The 17,490-nt window shown below is 34.5% G+C and overlaps 3 non-coding genes across 3 annotated transcripts; all 3 read left to right on the plus strand.

The window, feature by feature from the left end:
• Positions 1–4,076: 4,076 nt before the first annotated feature.
• Positions 4,077–4,158, plus strand: TRNAS-GCU (transfer RNA serine (anticodon GCU)). Its single transcript has one exon. It is a non-coding gene; the product is annotated as a tRNA-Ser (tRNA).
• A 2,203-nt stretch (positions 4,159–6,361) lies between these two features.
• TRNAS-GCU (transfer RNA serine (anticodon GCU)) lies at positions 6,362–6,443 on the plus strand. Its single transcript has one exon. It is a non-coding gene; the product is annotated as a tRNA-Ser (tRNA).
• An 8,855-nt stretch (positions 6,444–15,298) lies between these two features.
• Positions 15,299–15,380, plus strand: TRNAS-GCU (transfer RNA serine (anticodon GCU)). The gene has a single exon. It is a non-coding gene; the product is annotated as a tRNA-Ser (tRNA).
• Positions 15,381–17,490: the final 2,110 nt, after the last annotated feature.

Raw genomic sequence — 17,490 nt, forward strand, 5'->3', positions numbered from 1 at the left:
ACTTGCTAACAAGCCTGTGATATTGATGAGAACACAACCAATAATGTATAAAGAATTGATTTAAAACAAGACAAGTGGTGTCAGAAAATCCTTCTTTATTTGTGCCAGAAAGATGAGGTGGCCGAGTGGTTAAGGCGATTGACTTCACTTCACTTCACTTTACTTATGAAGCATTATTTGTAAAAATTCCTTTTCCAAGCAAACAATTCCAAACAGATGAGGATTGGATTTGAACCCATGCGTGCAGAGCACAATCCATTGTGCTCTGCCTTCATGGGTTCCAATCCCATCCTCGTCGGTTTGGAATTGTTTGCTTGGAAATGGAATTTTTGCAAATAATGCTTCATAAGTGAAGCTGACACTGAAATGTCAAAAATAAACTAATTCAATTAAGAAATCTACTTCAATGAACAATGCTTTTCATTAAAGACATACATAGAACACTCTTAGTGAAAATCTACCATTACTGTTATAGTAGAAGTCGTAGAAGTCATGTCATTTAGTGAAAATCAAAGCCAAATGTGTGTGTTATGATTTTTTGTCGTTTGTGATGGATCAACATGATCGTGTAGTAGTTCACAAATATAGGTTACATTTAAAGTAAAATAAATGTTCTTTAAGCAAAGGCTCACTTGAAAGTGGACTTGCTAACAAGCCTGTGATATTGCTGAGAACACAACCAACAATGTATAAAGAAATGATTTAAAATATGACAAGTGGTGTCAGACAACTCATCTTTATTTGTGCCAGAAAGACGAGGTGGCCGAGTGGTTAAGGCGATGGACTGCTAATCCATTGTGTTCTGCACGCATGGGTTCAAATCTTGTTGGTTTGGAATTTTTTCCTTGGAAATGGAATTTTGCAAATAATGCTTCTTAAGTGAAGCTGACACTCAAATGTCAAAAATAAACTAATTCAATTAAGAAATCTACGTCAATGAACAATGCTTTTCATTAAAGACATACATAGAACACATTTAAGGAAAATCTTCCATTACTGTTATAGTAGAAGTCATGTCATTGGCCAAATGTGTATGTTATGATTTTTTGTCGTTTGTGATGGATCAACATGATCGTGTAGTAGTTCACAAATATAGGTTATGTCTAAAGTAAAATAAATGTTCTTTAAGCAAAGGCTCACTTGAAAGGGGACATGCTAACAAGCCTGTGATATTGATGAGAACACAACCAATAATGTATAAAGAATTGATTTAAAACAAGACAACTGGTGTTAGAAAACCCTTCTTTATTTGTGCCAGAAAGACGAGGTGGCCGAGTGGTTAAGGCGATGGACTGCTAATCCATTGTGCTCTGCATTCATGGGTTCCAATCCCATCCTCGTCGGTTTGGAATTGTTTGCTTGGAAATGGAATTTTTGCAAATAATGCTTCATAAGTGAAGCTGACACTGAAATGTCAAAAATAAACTAATTCAATTAAGAAATCTACTTCAATGAACAATGCTTTTCATTAAAGACATACATAGAACACACTTAGTGAAAATCTACCATTACTGTTATAGTAGAAGTCGTAGAAGTCATGTCATTTAGTGAAAATCTAAGCCAAATGTGTGTGTTATGATTTTTTGTCGTTTGTGATGGATCAACATGATGGTGTAGTAGTTCACAAATATAGGTTACGTTTCAAGTAAAATAAATGTAATTTAAGCAAAGGCTCACTTGAAAGAGGACTTGCTAACAAGCCTGTGATATTGCTGAGAACACAACCAACAATGTATAAAGAAATGATTTAAAATATGACAAGTGGTGTCAGACAATTCATCTTTATTTGTGCCAGAAAGACGAGGTGGCCGAGTGGTTAAGGCGATGGACTGCTAATCCATTGTGTTATGCACGCATAGGTTCAAATCTTGTTGGTTTGGAATTGTTTGCTTGGAAATGGAATTTTTGCAAATAATGCTTCATAAGTGAAGCTAACACTTAAATGTCAAAAATAAACTAATTCAATAAGAAATCTACTTCAATGAACAATGCTTTTCATTAAAGACATACATAGCACACATTTAGTGAAAATCTACCATTACTGTTATTGTAGAAGTCATGTCATTGGCCAAATGTGTATGTTATGATTTTTTGTCGTTTGTGATGGATCAACAAGATGGTGTAGTAGTTCACAAATGTAGTTTATGTCTAAAGTAAAATAAATGTTCTTTAAGCAAAGGCTCACTTGAAAGAGGACTTGCTAACAAGCCTGTGATATTGATGAGAACACAACCAATAATGTATAAAGAATTGATTTAAAACAAGACAAGTGGTATCAGAAAATCCTTCTTTATTTGTGCCAGAAAGATGAGGTGGCCGAGTGGTTAAGTCGATTGACTTCACTTCACTTCACTTTATTTATGAAGCATTATTTGTAAAAATTCCTTTTCCAAGCAAACAATTCCAAACCGACAAGGATGGGATTGGAACCCATGCGTGCAGAGCACAATCCATTGTGCTCTGCATTCATGGGTTCCAAACCCATCCTCGTCGGTTTGGAATTGTTTGCTTGGAAATGGAATTTTTGCAAATAATGCTTCATAAGTGAAGCTGACACTGAAATGTCAAAAATAAACTAATTCAATTAAGAAATCTACTTCAATGAACAATGCTTTTCATTAAAGACATACATAGAACACACTTAGTGAAAATCTACCATTACTGTTATAGTAGAAGTCGTAGAAGTCATGTCATTTAGTGAAAATCTAAGCGAAATGTGTGTGTTATGATTTTTTGTCGTTTGTGATGGATCAACATGATGGTGTAGTAGTTCACAAATATAGGTTACGTTTAAAGTAAATTAAATGTTCTTTAAGCAAAGGCTCACTTGAAAGAGGACTTGCTAACAAGCCTGTGATATTGCTGAGAACACAACCAACAATGTATAAAGAAATTATTTAAAATATGACAAGTGGTGTGAGACAACTCATCTTTATTTGTGCCAGAAAGACGAGGTGGCCGAGTGGTTAAGGCGATGGACTGCTAATCCATTGTGTTCTGCACGCATGGGTTCAAATCTTGTCAGTTTGGAATTTTTTCCTTGGAAACGGAATTTTGCAAATAATGCTTCATAAGTGAAGCTGACACTCAAATGTCAAAAATAAACTAATTCAATTAAGAAATCTACTTCAATGAACAATGCTTTTCATTAAAGACATACATAGAACACATTTAAGGAAAATCTACCATTACTGTTATAGTAGAAGTCATGTCATTGGCCAAATGTGTATGTTATGATTTTTTGTCGTTTGTGATGGATCAACATGATGGTGTAGTAGTTCACAAATATAGGTTACGTTTAAAGTAAAATAAATGTTCTTTAAGCAAAAGCTCACTTGAAAATGGACTTGCTAACAAGCCTGTGATATTGCTGAGAACACAACCAACAATGTATAAAGAATTGATTTAAATTATGACAACTGGTGTTAGAAAACCCTTCTTTATTTGTGCCAGAAAGATGAGGTGGCCGAGTTGTTAAGGCGATGGACTTCACTTCACTTCACTTTACTTATGAAGCATTATTTGCAAAAATTCCATTTCCAAGCAAACAATTCCAAACCGACGAGGATGGGATTGGAACCCATGCATGCAGAGCACAATCCATTGTGCTCTGCATTCATAGGTTCCAATCACATCCTCATCGGTTTGGAATTGTTTGCTTGGAAATGGAATTTTTGCAAATAATGCTTCATAAGTGAAGCTGACACTCAAATGTAAAAAAAAAACTAATTCCATTAAGAAATCTACTTCAATGAACAATGCTTTTCATTAAAGACATACATAGAACACATTTAGTGAAAATCTACCATTACTGTTATAGTAGTAGTCATGTCATTGGCCAGATGTGTATGTTATGATTTTTTGTCGTTTGTGATGGATCAACATGATGGTGTAGTAGTTCACAAATATAGGTTAAGTTTAAAGTAAAATTAATGTTCTTTAAGCAAAAGCTCACTTGAAAGTGGACTTCCTAACAAGCATGTGATATTGCTGAGAACACAACCAACAATATATAAAGAAATGATTTAAAATATGACAAGTGGTGTCAGAAAACCCTGCTTCATTTGTGCCAGAAAGACGAGGTGGCCGAGTGGTTAAGGCGATGGACTGCTAATCCATTGTGCTCTGCATGCATGGGTTCAAATCCCATCCTCGTTGGTTTGGAGTTGTTTGCTTGGAAATGGAATTTTTGCAAATAATGCTTCATAAGTGAAGCTAACACTTAAATGTCAAAAATAAACTAATTCAATTAAGAAATCTACTTCAATGAACAATGCTTTTCATTAAAGACATACATAGCACACATTTAGTGAAAATCTACCATTACTGTTATAGTAGAAGTCATGTCATTGGCCAAATGTGTATGTTATGATTTTTTGTCGTTTGTGATGGATCAACAAGATGGTGTAGTAGTTCACAAATATAGTTTATGTCTAAAGTAAAATAAATGTTCTTTAAGCAAAGGCTCACTTGAAAGTGGACATGCTAACAAGCCTGTGATATTGATGAGAACACAACCAATAATGTATAAAGAATTGATTTAAAACAAGACAAGTGGTATCAGAAAATCCTTCTTTATTTGTGCCAGAAAGATGAGGTGGCCGAGTTGTTAAGGCGATTGACTTCACTTCACTTCACTTTACTTATGAAGCATTATTTGTAAAAATTCCTTTTCCAAGCAAACAATTCCAAACCGACGAGGATGGGATTGGAACCCATGCGTGCAGAGCACAATCCATTGTGCTCTGCATTCATGGGTTCCAAACCCATCCTCGTCGGTTTGGAATTGTTTGCTTGGAAATGGAATTTTTGCAAATAATGCTTCATAAGTGAAGCTGACAATGAAATGTCAAAAATAAACTAATTCAATTAAGAAATCTACTTCAATGAACAATGCTTTTCATTAAAGACATACATAGAACACACTTAGTGAAAATCTACCATTACTGTTATAGTAGAAGTCGTAGAAGTCATGTCATTTAGTGAAAATCTAAGCGAAATGTGTGTGTTATGATTTTTTGTCGTTTGTGATGGATCAACATGATGGTGTAGTAGTTCACAAATATAGGTTACGTTTAAAGTAAAATAAATGTTCTTTAAGCAAAGGCTCACTTGAAAGAGGACTTGCTAACAAGCCTGTGATATTGCTGAGAACACAACCAACAATGTATAAAGAAATTATTTAAAATATGACAAGTGGTGTGAGACAACTCATCTTTATTTGTGCCAGAAAGACGAGGTGGCCGAGTGGTTAAGGCGATGGACTGCTAATCCATTGTGTTCTGCACGCATGGGTTCAAATCTTGTCAGTTTGGAATTTTTTCCTTGGAAACGGAATTTTGCAAATAATGCTTCATAAGTGAAGCTGACACTCAAATGTCAAAAATAAACTAATTCAATTAAGAAATCTATGTCAATGAACAATGCTTTTCATTAAAGACATACATAGAACACATTTAAGGAAAATCTACCATTACTGTTATAGTAGAAGTGATGTCATTGGCCAAATGTGTATGTTATGATTTTTTGTCGTTTGTGATGGATCAACATGATGGTGTAGTAGTTCACAAATATAGGTTACGTTTAAAGTAAAATAAATGTTCTTTAAGCAAAAGCTCACTTGAAAATGGACTTGCTAACAAGCCTGTGATATTGCTGAGATCACAACCAACAATGTATAAAGAATTGATTTAAATTATGACAACTGGTGTTAGAAAACCCTTCTTTATTTGTGCCAGAAAGATGAGGTGGCCGAGTTGTTAAGGCGATGGACTTCACTTCACTTCACTTTACTTATGAAGCATTATTTGCAAAAATTCCATTTCCAAGCAAACAATTCCAAACCGACAAGGATGGGATTGGAACCCATGCATGCAGAGCACAATCCATTGTGCTCTGCATTCATAGGTTCCAATCACATCCTCGTCGGTTTGGAATTGTTTGCTTGGAAATGGAATTTTTGCAAATAATGCTTCATAAGTGAAGCTGACAATCAAATGTAAAAAAAAAACTAATTCAATTAAGAAATCTACTTCAATGAACAATGCTTTTCATTAAAGACATACATAGAACACATTTAGTGAAAATCTACCATTACTGTTATAGTAGTAGTCATGTCATTGGCCAGATGTGTATGTTATGATTTTTTGTCGTTTGTGATGGATCAACATGATGGTGTAGTAGATCACAAATATAGGTTAAGTTTAAAGTAAAATAAATGTTCTTTAAGCAAAAGCTCACTTGAAAGTGGACTTGCTAACAAGCCTGTGATATTGCTGAGAACACAACCAACAATGTATAAAGAAATGATTTAAAATATGACAAGTGGTGTCAGAAAACCCTTCCTCATTTGTGCCAGAAAGACGAGGTGGCCGAGTGGTTAAGGCGATGGACTGCTAATCCATTGTGCTCTGCACGCATGGGTTCAAATCCCATCCTCGTCAGTTTGGAGTTGTTTGCTTGGAAATGGAATTTTTGCAAATAATGCTTCATAAGTGAAGCTAACACTTAAATGTCAAAAATAAACTAATTCAATAAGAAATCTACTTCAATGAACAATGCTTTTCATTAAAGACATACATAGCACACATTTAGTGAAAATCTACCATTACTGTTATAGTAGAAGTCATGTCATTGGCCAAATGTGTATGTTATGATTTTTTGTCGTTTGTGATGGATCAACAAGATGGTGTAGTAGTTCACAAATGTAGTTTATGTCTAAAGTAAAATAAATGTTCTTTAAGCAAAGGCTCACTTGAAAGAGGACTTGCTAACAAGCCTGTGATATTGATGAGAACACAACCAATAATGTATAAAGAATTGATTTAAAACAAGACAAGTGGTGTCAGAAAATCCTTCATTATTTGTGCCAGAAAGATGAGGTGGCCGAGTGGTTAAGGCGATTGACTTCACTTCACTTCACTTTACTTATGAAGCATTATTTGTAAAAATTCCTTTTCCAAGCAAACAATTCCAAACAGACGAGGATTGGATTTGAACCCATGCGTGCAGAGCACAATCCATTGTGCTCTGCCTTCATGGGTTCCAATCCCATCCTCGTCGGTTTGGAATTGTTTGCTTGGAAATGGAATTTTTGCAAATAATGCTTCATAAGTGAAGCTGACACTGAAATGTCAAAAATAAACTAATTCAATTAAGAAATCTACTTCAATGAACAATGCTTTTCATTAAAGACATACATAGAACACTCTTAGTGAAAATCTACCATTACTGTTATAGTAGAAGTCGTAGAAGTCATGTCATTTAGTGAAAATCAAAGCCAAATGTGTGTGTTATGATTTTTTGTCGTTTGTGATGGATCAACATGATCGTGTAGTAGTTCACAAATATAGGTTACATTTAAAGTAAAATAAATGTTCTTTAAGCAAAGGCTCACTTGAAAGTGGACTTGCTAACAAGCCTGTGATATTGCTGAGAACACAACCAACAATGTATAAAGAAATGATTTAAAATATGACAAGTGGTGTCAGACAACTCATCATTATTTGTGCCAGAAAGACGAGGTGGCCGAGTGGTTACGGCGATGGACTGCTAATCCATTGTGTTCTGCACGCATGGGTTCAAATCTTGTTGGTTTGGAATTTTTTCCTTGGAAATGGAATTTTGCAAATAATGCTTCTTAAGTGAAGCTGACACTCAAATGTCAAAAATAAACTAATTCAATTAAGAAATCTCCGTCAATGAACAATGCTTTTCATTAAAGACATACATAGAACACATTTAAGGAAAATCTTCCATTACTGTTATAGTAGAAGTCATGTCATTGGCGAAATGTGTATGTTATGATTTTTTGTCGTTTGTGATGGATCAACATGATCGTGTAGTAGTTCACAAATATAGGTTATGTCTAAAGTAAAATAAATGTTCTTTAAGCAAAGGCTCACTTGAAAGGGGACATGCTAACAAGCCTGTGATATTGATGAGAACACAACCAATAATGTATAAAGAATTGATTTAAAACAAGACAACTGGTGTTAGAAAACCCTTCTTTATTTGTGCCAGAAAGACGAGGTGGCCGAGTGGTTAAGGCGATGGACTGCTAATCCATTGTGCTCTGCATTCATGGGTTCCAATCCCATCCTTGTCGGTTTGGAATTGTTTGCTTGGAAATGGATTTTTTTTCAAATAATGCTTCATAAGTGAAGCTGACACTGAAATGTCAAAAATAAACTAATTCAATTAAGAAATCTACTTCAATGAACAATGCTTTTCATTAAAGACATACATAGAACACACTTAGTGAAAATCTACCATTACTGTTATAGTAGAAGTCGTAGAAGTCATGTCATTTAGTGAAAATCTAAGCCAAATGTGTGTGTTATGATTTTTTGTCGTTTGTGATGGATCAACATGATGGTGTAGTAGTTCACAAATATAGGTTACGTTTAAAGTAAAATAAATGTAATTTAAGCAAAGGCTCACTTGAAAGAGGACTTGCTAACAAGCCTGTGATATTGCTGAGAACACAACCAACAATGTATAAAGAAATGATTTAAAATATGACAAGTGGTGTCAGACAATTCATCTTTATTTGTGCCAGAAAGACGAGGTGGCCGAGTGGTTAAGGCGATGGACTGCTAATCCATTGTGTTATGCACGCATGGGTTCAAATCTTGTTGGTTTGGAATTGTTTGCTTGGAAATGGAATTTTTGCAAATAATGCTTCATAAGTGAAACTAACACTTAAATGTCAAAAATAAACTAATTCAATTAAGAAATCTACTTCAATGAACAATGCTTTTCATTAAAGACATACATAGCACACATTTAGTGAAAATCTACCATTACTGTTATAGTAGAAGTCATGTCATTGGCCAAATGTGTATGTTATGATTTTTTGTCGTTTGTGATGGATCAACAAGATGGTGTAGTAGTTCACAAATATAGTTTATGTCTAAAGTAAAATAAATGTTCTTTAAGCAAAGGCTCACTTGAAAGTGGACATGCTAACAAGCCTGTGATATTGATGAGAACACAACCAATAATGTATAAAGAATTGATTTAAAACAAGACAAGTGGTGACAGAAAATCCTTCTTTATTTGTGCCAGACAGATGAGGTGGCCGAGTGGTTAAGGCGATTGACTTCACTTCACTTCACTTTACTTATGAAGCATTATATGTAAAAATTCCTTTTCCAAGCAAACAATTCCAAACCGACGAGGATTGGATTTGAACCCATGCGTGCAGAGCACAATCCATTGTGTTCTGCATTCATGGGTTCCAAACCCATCCTCGTCGGTTTGGAACTGTTTGCTTGGAAATGGAATTTTTGCAAATAATGCTTCATAAGTGAAGCTGACACTGAAATGTCAAAAATTAACTAATTAAATTAAGAAATCTACTTCAATGAACAATGCTTTTCATTAAAGACATACATAGAACACACTTAGTGAAAATCTACCATTACTGTTATAGTAGAAGTCGTAGAAGTCATGTCATTTAGTGAAAATCTAAGCCAAATGTGTGTTATGATTTTTTGTCGTTTGTGATGGATCAACATGATGGTGTAGTAGTTCACAAATATAGGTTACGTTTAATGTAAAATAAATGTAATTTAAGCAAAGGCTCACTTGAAAGAGGACTTGCTAACAAGCCTGTGATATTGCTGAGAACACAACCAACAATGTATAAAGAAATGATTTAAAATATGACAAGTGGTGTCAGACAACTCATCTTTATTTGTGCCAGAAAGACGAGGTGGCCGAGTGTTTAAGGCGATGGACTGCTAATCCATTGTGTTCTGCACGCATGGGTTCAAATCTTGTTGGTTTGGAATTTTTTCCTTGGAAATGGAATTTTGCAAATAATGCTTCTTAAGTGAAGCTGACACTCAAATGTCAAAAATAAACTAATTCACTTAAGAAATCTACGTCAATGAACAATGCTTTTCATTAAAGACATACATAGAACACATTTAAGGAAAATCTTCCATTACTGTTATAGTAGAAGTCATGTCATTGGCCAAATGTGTATGTTATGATTTTTTGTCGTTTGTGATGGATCAACATGATCTTGTAGTAGTTCACAAATATAGGTTAAGTTTAAAGTAAAATAAATGTTCTTTAAGCAAAAGCTCACTTGAAAGTGGACTTGCTAACAAGCCTGTGATATTGCTGAGAACACAACCAACAATGTATAAAGAAATGATTTAAAATATGACAAGTGGTGTCAGAAAACCCTTCTTCATTTGTGCCAGAAAGACGAGGTGGCTGAGTGGTTAAGGCGATGGACTGCTAATCCATTGTGCTCTGCATGCATGGGTTCAAATCCCATCCTCGTTGGTTTGGAGTTGTTTGCTTGGAAATGGAATTTTTGCAAATAATGCTTCATAAGTGAAGCTAACACTTAAATGTCAAAAATAAACTAATTCAATTAAGAAATCTACTTCAATGAACAATGCTTTTCATTAAAGACATACATAGCACACATTTAGTGAAAATCTACCATTACTGTTATAGTAGAAGTCATGTCATTGGCCAAATGTGTATGTTATGATTTTTTGTCGTTTGTGATGGATCAACAAGATGGTGTAGTAGTTCACAAATATAGTTTATGTCTAAAGTAAAATAAATGTTATTTAAGCAAAGGCTCACTTGAAAGTGGACATGCTAACAAGCCTGTGATATTGATGAGAACACAACCAATAATTTATAAAGAATTGATTTAAAACAAGACAAGTGGTATCAGAAAATCCTTCTTTATTTGTGCCAGAAAGATGAGGTGGCCGAGTGGTTAAGGCGATTGACTTCACTTCATTTCACTTTACTTATGAAGCATTATTTGTAAAAATTCCTTTTCCAAGCAAACAATTCCAAACCGACGAGGATGGGATTGGAACCCATGCGTGCAGAGCACAATCCATTGTGCTCTGCATTCATGGGTTCCAAACCCATCCTCGTCGGTTTGGAATTGTTTGCTTGGAAATGGAATTTTTGCAAATAATGCTTCATAAGTAAAGCTGACAATGAAATGTCAAAAATAAACTAATTCAATTAAGAAATCTACTTCAATGAACAATGCGTTTCATTAAAGACATACATAGAACACACTTAGTGAAAATCTACCATTACTGTTATAGTAGAAGTCGTAGAAGTCATGTCATTTAGTGAAAATCTAAGCGAAATGTGTGTGTTATGATTTTTTGTCGTTTGTGATGGATCAACATGATGGTGTAGTAGTTCACAAATATAGGTTACGTTTAAAGTAAAATAAATGTTCTTTAAGCAAAGGCTCACTTGAAAGAGGACTCGCTAACAAGCCTGTGATATTGCTGAGAACACAACCAACAATGTATAAAGAAATTATTTAAAATATGACAAGTGGTGTGAGACAACTCATCTTTATTTGTGCCAGAAAGACGAGGTGGCCGAGTGGTTAAGGCGATGGACTGCTAATCCATTGTGTTCTGCACGCATGGGTTCAAATCTTGTCAGTTTGGAATTTTTTCCTTGGAAACGGAATTTTGCAAATAATGCTTCATAAGTGAAGCTGACACTCAAGTGTCAAAAATAAACTAATTCAATTAAGAAATCTATGTCAATGAACAATGCTTTTCATTAAAGACATACATAGAACACATTTAAGGAAAATCTACCATTACTGTTATAGTAGAAGTCATGTCATTGGCCAAATGTGTATGTTATGATTTTTTGTCGTTTGTGATGGATCAACATGATGGTGTAGTAGTTCACAAATATAGGTTACGTTTAAAGTAAAATAAATGTTCTTTAAGCAAAAGCTCACTTGAAAATGGACTTGCTAACAAGCCTGTGATATTGCTGAGAACACAACCAACAATGTATAAAGAATTGATTTAAATTATGACAACTGGTGTTAGAAAACCCTTCTTTATTTGTGCCAGAAAGATGAGGTGGCCGAGTTGTTAAGGCGATGGACTTCACTTCACTTCACTTTACTTATGAAGCATTATTTGCAAAAATTCCATTTCCAAGCAAACAATTCCAAACCGACAAGGATGGGATTGGAACCCATGCATGCAGAGCACAATCCATTGTGCTCTGCATTCATAGGTTCCAATCACATCCTCGTCGGTTTGGAATTGTTTGCTTGGAAATGGAAATTTTGCAAATAATGCTTCATAAGTGAAGCTGACAATCAAATGTAAAAAAAAAACTAATTCAATTAAGAAATCTACTTCAATGAACAATGCTTTTCATTAAAGACATACATAGAACACATTTAGTGAAAATCTACCATTACTGTTATAGTAGTAGTCATGTCATTGGCCAGATGTGTATGTTATGATTTTTTGTCGTTTGTGATGGATCAACATGATGGTGTAGTAGATCACAAATATAGGTTAAGTTTAAAGTAAAATAAATGTTCTTTAAGCAAAAGCTCACTTGAAAGTGGACTTGCTAACAAGCCTGTGATATTGCTGAGAACACAACCAACAATGTATAAAGAAATGATTTAAAATATGACAAGTGGTGTCAGACAACTCATCTTTATTTGTGCCAGAAAGACGAGGTGGCCGAGTGTTTAAGGCGATGGACTGCTAATCCATTGTGTTCTGCACGCATGGGTTCAAATCTTGTTGGTTTGGAATTTTTTCCTTGGAAATGGAATTTTGCAAATAATGCTTCTTAAGTGAAGCTGACACTCAAATGTCAAAAATAAACTAATTCACTTAAGAAATCTACGTCAATGAACAATGCTTTTCATTAAAGACATACATAGAACACATTTAAGGAAAATCTTCCATTACTGTTATAGTAGAAGTCATGTCATTGGCCAAATGTGTATGTTATGATTTTTTGTCGTTTGTGATGGATCAACATGATCTTGTAGTAGTTCACAAATATAGGTTAAGTTTAAAGTAAAATAAATGTTCTTTAAGCAAAAGCTCACTTGAAAGTGGACTTGCTAACAAGCCTGTGATATTGCTGAGAACACAACCAACAATGTATAAAGAAATGATTTAAAATATGACAAGTGGTGTCAGAAAACCCTTCTTCATTTGTGCCAGAAAGACGAGGTGACTGAGTGGTTAAGGCGATGGACTGCTAATCCATTGTGCTCTGCATGCATGGGTTCAAATCCCATCCTCGTTGGTTTGGAGTTGTTTGCTTGGAAATGGAATTTTTGCAAATAATGCTTCATAAGTGAAGCTAACACTTAAATGTCAAAAATAAACTAATTCAATTAAGAAATCTACTTCAATGAACAATGCTTTTCATTAAAGACATACATAGCACACATTTAGTGAAAATCTACCATTACTGTTATAGTAGAAGTCATGTCATTGGCCAAATGTGTATGTTATGATTTTTTGTCGTTTGTGATGGATCAACAAGATGGTGTAGTAGTTCACAAATATAGTTTATGTCTAAAGTAAAATAAATGTTCTTTAAGCAAAGGCTCACTTGAAAGTGGACATGCTAACAAGCCTGTGATATTGATGAGAACACAACCAATAATTTATAAAGAATTGATTTAAAACAAGACAAGTGGTATCAGAAAATCCTTCTTTATTTGTGCCAGAAAGATGAGGTGGCCGAGTGGTTAAGGCGATTGACTTCACTTCATTTCACTTTACTTATGAAGCATTATTTGTAAAAATTCCTTTTCCAAGCAAACAATTCCAAACCGACGAGGATGGGATTGGAACCCATGCGTGCAGAGCACAATCCATTGTGCTCTGCATTCATGGGTTCCAAACCCATCCTCGTCGGTTTGGAATTGTTTGCTTGGAAATGGAATTTTTGCAAATAATGCTTCATAAGTAAAGCTGACAATGAAATGTCAAAAATAAACTAATTCAATTAAGAAATCTACTTCAATGAACAATGCGTTTCATTAAAGACATACATAGAACACACTTAGTGAAAATCTACCATTACTGTTATAGTAGAAGTCGTAGAAGTCATGTCATTTAGTGAAAATCTAAGCGAAATGTGTGTGTTATGATTTTTTGTCGTTTGTGATGGATCAACATGATGGTGTAGTAGTTCACAAATATAGGTTACGTTTAAAGTAAAATAAATGTTCTTTAAGCAAAGGCTCACTTGAAAGAGGACTCGCTAACAAGCCTGTGATATTGCTGAGAACACAACCAACAATGTATAAAGAAATTATTTAAAATATGACAAGTGGTGTGAGACAACTCATCTTTATTTGTGCCAGAAAGACGAGGTGGCCGAGTGGTTAAGGCGATGGACTGCTAATCCATTGTGTTCTGCACGCATGGGTTCAAATCTTGTCAGTTTGGAATTTTTTCCTTGGAAACGGAATTTTGCAAATAATGCTTCATAAGTGAAGCTGACACTCAAGTGTCAAAAATAAACTAATTCAATTAAGAAATCTATGTCAATGAACAATGCTTTTCATTAAAGACATACATAGAACACATTTAAGGAAAATCTACCATTACTGTTATAGTAGAAGTGATGTCATTGGCCAAATGTGTATGTTATGATTTTTTGTCGTTTGTGATGGATCAACATGATGGTGTAGTAGTTCACAAATATAGGTTACGTTTAAAGTAAAATAAATGTTCTTTAAGCAAAAGCTCACTTGAAAATGGACTTGCTAACAAGCCTGTGATATTGCTGAGAACACAACCAACAATGTATAAAGAATTGATTTAAATTATGACAACTGGTGTTAGAAAACCCTTCTTTATTTGTGCCAGAAAGATGAGGTGGCCGAGTTGTTAAGGCGATGGACTTCACTTCACTTCACTTTACTTATGAAGCATTATTTGCAAAAATTCCATTTCCAAGCAAACAATTCCAAACCGACAAGGATGGGATTGGAACCCATGCATGCAGAGCACAATCCATTGTGCTCTGCATTCATAGGTTCCAATCACATCCTCGTCGGTTTGGAATTGTTTGCTTGGAAATGGAAATTTTGCAAATAATGCTTCATAAGTGAAGCTGACAATCAAATGTAAAAAAAAAACTAATTCAATTAAGAAATCTACTTCAATGAACAATGCTTTTCATTAAAGACATACATAGAACACATTTAGTGAAAATCTACCATTACTGTTATAGTAGTAGTCATGTCATTGGCCAGATGTGTATGTTATGATTTTTTGTCGTTTGTGATGGATCAACATGATGGTGTAGTAGATCACAAATATAGGTTAAGTTTAAAGTAAAATAAATGTTCTTTAAGCAAAAGCTCACTTGAAAGTGGACTTGCTAACAAGCCTGTGATATTGCTGAGAACACAACCAACAATGTATAAAGAAATGATTTAAAATATGACAAGTGGTGTCAGAAAACCCTTCCTCATTTGTGCCAGAAAGACGAGGTGGCCGAGTGGTTAATGCGATGGACTGCTAATCCATTGTGCTCTGCACGCATGGGTTCAAATCCCATCCTCGTCGGTTTGGAGTTGTTTGCTTGGAAATTGAATTTTTGCAAATAATGCTTCATAAGTGAAGCTAACACTTAAATGTCAAAAATAAACTAATTCAATAAGAAATCTACTTCAATGAACAATGCTTTTCATTAAAGACATACATAGCACACATTTAGTGAAAATCTACCATTACTGTTATAGTAGAAGTCATGTCATTGGCCAAATGTGTATGTTATGATTTTTTGTCGTTTGTGATGGATCAACAAGATGGTGTAGTAGTTCACAAATGTAGTTTATGTCTAAAGTAAAATAAATGTTCTTTAAGCAAAGGCTCACTTGAAAGAGGACTTGCTAACAAGCCTGTGATATTGATGAGAACACAACCAATAATGTATAAAGAATTGATTTAAAACAAGACAAGTGGTGTCAGAAAATCCTTCTTTATTTGTGCCAGAAAGATGAGGTGGCCGAGTGGTTAAGGCGATTGACTTCACTTCACTTCACTTTACTTATGAAGCATTATTTGTAAAAATTCCTTTTCCAAGCAAACAATTCCAAACAGACGAGGATTGGATTTGAACCCATGCATGCAGAGCACAATCCATTGTGCTCTGCCTTCATGGGTTCCAATCCCATCCTCGTCGGTTTGGAATTGTTTGCTTGGAAATGGAATTTTTGCAAATAATGCTTCATAAGTGAAGCTGACACTGAAATGTCAAAAATAAACTAATTCAATTAAGAAATCTACTTCAATGAACAATGCTTTTCATTAAAGACATACATAGAACACTCTTAGTGAAAATCTACCATTACTGTTATAGTAGAAGTCGTAGAAGTCATGTCATTTAGTGAAAATCAAAGCCAAATGTGTGTGTTATGATTTTTTGTCGTTTGTGATGGATCAACATGATCGTGTAGTAGTTCACAAATATAGGTTACATTTAAAGTAAAATAAATGTTCTTTAAGCAAAGGCTCACTTGAAAGTGGACTTGCTAACAAGCCTGTGATATTGCTGAGAACACAACCAACAATGTATAAAGAAATGATTTAAAATATGACAAGTGGTGTCAGACAACTCATCTTTATTTGTGCCAGAAAGACGAGGTGGCCGAGTGGTTAAGGCGATGGACTGCTAATCCATTGTGTTCTGCACGCATGGGTTCAAATCTTGTTGGTTTGGAATTTTTTCCTTGGAAATGGAATTTTGCAAATAATGCTTCTTAAGTGAAGCTGACACTCAAATGTCAAAAATAAACTAATTCAATTAAGAAATCTACGTCAATGAACAATGCTTTTCATTAAAGACATACATAGAACACATTTAAGGAAAATCTTCCATTACTGTTATAGTAGAAGTCATGTCATTGGCCAAATGTGTATGTTATGATTTTTTGTCGTTTGTGATGGATCAACATGATCGTGTAGTAGTTCACAAATATAGGTTATGTCTAAAGTAAAATAAATGTTCTTTAAGCAAAGGCTCACTTGAAAGGGGACATGCTAACAAGCCTGTGATATTGATGAGAACACAACCAATAATGTATAAAGAATTGATTTAAAACAAGACAACTGGTGTTAGAAAACCCTTCTTTATTTGTGCCAGAAAGACGAGGTGGCCGAGTGGTTAAGGCGATGGACTGCTAATCCATTGTGCTCTGCATTCATGGGTTCCAATCCCATCCTCGTCGGTTTGGAATTGTTTGCTTGGAAATGGATTTTTTGCAAATAATGCTTCATAAGTGAAGCTGACACTGAAATGTCAAAAATAAACTAATTCAATTAAGAAATCTACTTCAATGAACAATGCTTTTCATTAAAGACATACATAGAACACACTTAGTGAAAATCTACCATTACTGTTATAGTAGAAGTCGTAGAAGTCATGTCATTTAGTGAAAATCTAAGCCAAATGTGTGTGTTATGATTTTTTGTCGTTTGTGATGGATCAACATGATGGTGTAGTAGTTCACAAATATAGGTTACGTTTAAAGTAAAATAAATGTAATTTAAGCAAAGGCTCACTTGAAAGAGGACTTGCTAACAAGCCTGTGATATTGCTGAGAACACAACCAACAATGTATAAAGAAATGATTTAAAATATGACAAGTGGTGTCAGACAATTCATCTTTATTTG

This window comes from Taudactylus pleione, unplaced genomic scaffold, assembly GCF_031769625.1.
Source record: "Taudactylus pleione unplaced genomic scaffold, aTauple2 ptg000619l, whole genome shotgun sequence".
NCBI classification, from domain to species: Eukaryota; Metazoa; Chordata; class Amphibia; order Anura; family Myobatrachidae; genus Taudactylus; species Taudactylus pleione.